Genomic DNA, 3,060 nt, shown 5'->3' with positions numbered 1-3,060 from the left:
TAGGGGTAGGGTTCGGTGTGGCGTTATGTTTCGGGGGCACAGTCGCGTCTAGGGGTAGGGTTCGGTGTGGCGTTAGGGTTCGGGGTTACAGTCGCGTCTAGGGGTAGGGTTCGGTGGTACAGTCGCGTCTAGGGGTAGGGTTCGGTGTGGCGTTTGGGTTCGGGGGCGCGGTCGCGTCTAGGGGTAGGGTTCGGTGTGGCGTTTGGGTTCGGGGGCACGGTCGCGTCTAGGGGTAGGGTTAGCTGTGGCGTTAGGGTTCGGGGGTACCGTCGCGTCTAGGGGTAGGGTTCGGTCTGGCGTTAGGGTTCGGGGGTACGGTCGCGTCTAGGGGTAGGGTTAGGTCTGGCGTTAGGGTTCGGGAGTCCAGTCGCGTCTAGGGGTAGGGTTCGGTCTGGCGTTAGGGTTCGGGGGTCCAGTCGCGTGTAGGGGTAGGGTTCGGTGTGGCGTTAGGGTTCGGGGGTACAGTCTCGTCTAGGGGTGGGGTTCGGTGTGGCGTTAGGGTTCGGGGGTACAGTCTCGTCTAGGGGTAGGGTTCAGTCTGGCGTTAGGGTTCGGGGGCACAGTCGCGTCTAGGGGTAGGGTTCGGTCTGGCGTTAGGGTTCAGGGGTACAGTCGCGTCTAGGGGTGGGGTTCAATGTTGTTTTAGGGTTCGGGGGCACAGTCGCGTCTAGGGGTAGGGTTCGGTCTGGCGTTAGGGTTCAAGGGTACAGTCGCGTCTAGGGGTGGGGTTCAATGTTGTTTTAGGGTTCGGGGGTACAGTCGCGTCTAGGGGTAGGGTTCGGTGTGGCGTTAGGGTTCAAGGGTGCAGTCGCGTCTAGGGGTAGGGTTCGGTGTGGCATTAGGGTTCGGGGGTACAGTCGCATCTAGGGGTAGGGTTCGGTGTGGCGTTAGGTTTCGGGGGCACAGTCGCGTCTAGGGGTAGGGTTTGGTGTGGCGTTAGGGTTCGGGGATACAGTCGCGTCTAGAGGTAGGGTTCGGTGGTACAGTCGCGTCTAGGGGTAGGGTTCGGTGTGGCGTTAGGGTTCAAGGGTGCAGTCGCGTCTAGGGGTAGGGTTCGGTGTGGCATTAGGGTTCGGGGGTACAGTCGCGTCTAGGGGTAGGGTTCGGTGTGGCGTTAGGTTTCGGGGGCACAGTCGCGTCTAGGGGTAGGGTTCGGTGTGGCGTTAGGGTTCGGGGGTACAGTCGCGTCTAGGGGTAGGGTTCGGTCTGGCGTTAGGGTTCGGGGGCACAGTCGCGTCTAGAGGTAGGGACCGGTCTGGCGTTAGGGTTCGGGGACACAGTCGCGTCTGGGGTAGGGTTCGGTGTGGCGTTAGGGTTCGGGGGTACAGTTGCATCTAGGGGTAGGGTTCGGTCCGGCGTTAGGGTTCGGGGGCGCGGTCGCGTCTAGGGGTAGGGTTCGGTCCGGCGTTAGGGGTCGGGGGCGCGGTCGCGTCTGGGGGTAGGGTTCGGTCCGGCGTTAGGGTTCAGGGGCGCGGTCGTGTCTAGGGGTAGGGTTCGGTCCGGCGTTAGGGTTCGGGGGCGCGGTCCCGTCTAGAGGTAGGGTTCGGTCCGGCGTTAGGGTTCGGGGGTCTGGTCGCGTCTAGGGGTAGGGTTCGGTCCGGCGTTAGGGTTCGGGGGCGCGGTCGCGTCTAGGGGTAGGGTTCGGTCCGGCGTTAGGGTTCGGGGGCGCGGTCGCGTCTAGGGGTAGGGTTCGGTCCGGCGTTAGGGTTCGGGGGCGCGGTCGCGTCTACGGGTAGGGTTCGGTCCGGCGTTAGGGTTCGGGGGCGCGGTCGCGTCTAGGGGTAGGGTTCGGTCCGGCGTTAGGGTTCGGGGGCGCGGTCGCGTCTAGGGGTAGGGTTCGGTGTGGCGTTAGGTTTCGGGGGCGCGGTCGCGTCTAGGGGTAGGGTTCGGTCCGGCGTTAGGGTTCGGGGGCGCGGTCGCGTCTAGGGGTAGGGTTCGGTCCGGCGTTAGGGTTCGGGGGCGCGGTCGCGTCTAGGGGTAGGGTTCGGTCCGGCGTTAGGGTTCGGGGGCGCGGTCGCGTCTAGGGGTAGGGTTCGGTCTGGCGTTAGGGTTCGGGGGTCCAGTCGCGTCTTGGGGTAGGGTTCGGTGTGGCGTTAGGGTTCGGGGGTACAGTCTCGTCTAGGGGTGGGGTTCGGTGTGACGTTAGGGTTCGGGGGTACAGTCTCGTCTAGGGGTAGGGTTCAGTCTGGCGTTAGGGTTCGGGGGTACAGTCGCGTCTAGGGGTAGGGTTCGGTCTGGCGTTAGGGTTCTAGGGTACAGTCGCGTCTAGGGGTGGGGTTCAATGTTGTTTTAGGGTTCGGGGGCACAGTCGCGTCTAGGGGTAGGGTTCGGTCTGGCGTTAGGGTTCAAGGGTACAGTCGCGTCTAGGGGTGGGGTTCAATGTTGTTTTAGGGTTCGGGGGTACAGTCGCGTCTAGGGGTAGGGTTCGGTGTGGCGTTAGGGTTCAAGGGTGCAGTCGCGTCTAGGGGTAGGGTTCGGTGTGGCATTAGGGTTCGGGGGTACAGTCGCGTCTAGGGGTAGGGTTCGGTGTGGCGTTATGCTTCGGGGGTACAGTCGCGTCTAGGGGTAGGGTTCGGTCTGGCGTTAGGGTTCGGGGGCACAGTCGCGTCTAGGGGTAGGGTTCGGTCTGGCGTTAGGGTTCGGGGGTACAGTCGCGTCTAGGGGTAGGGTTAGGTGTTGTTTTAGGGTTCGGGGGTACAGTCGCGTCTAGGGGTAGGGTTCGGTGGTACAGTCCCGTCTAGGGGTAGGGTTCGTTGTGGCGTTAGGGTTCAGGGGTCCAGTCGCGTCTAGGGGTAGGGTTCGGTCTGGCGTTAGGGTTCGGGGGTTCAGTCGTGTCTAGGGGTAGGGTTCGGTCTGGCGTTAGGGTTCGGGGGTATAGTCGCGTCTAGGGGTAGGGTTCGGTGTGGCGTTAGGGTTCGAGGGTCCAGTCGTGTCTAGGGGTAGGGTTCGGTGTGGCGTTAGGGTTCAGGGGTACAGTCGAGTCTAGAGGTAGGGTTTGGTGTGGCGTTAGGGTTCGGGGGTTCAGTCGCGTCTAGGGGTAGGGTTCGGTGTGGCGTTAGG

Source organism: Pseudopipra pipra, unplaced genomic scaffold, assembly GCF_036250125.1.
Source record: "Pseudopipra pipra isolate bDixPip1 unplaced genomic scaffold, bDixPip1.hap1 HAP1_SCAFFOLD_225, whole genome shotgun sequence".
In the NCBI taxonomy this organism is placed as follows: Eukaryota; Metazoa; Chordata; class Aves; order Passeriformes; family Pipridae; genus Pseudopipra; species Pseudopipra pipra.
The sequence above is the reverse complement of the archived record's forward strand: the minus strand, read 5'-3'. Positions refer to the sequence as shown.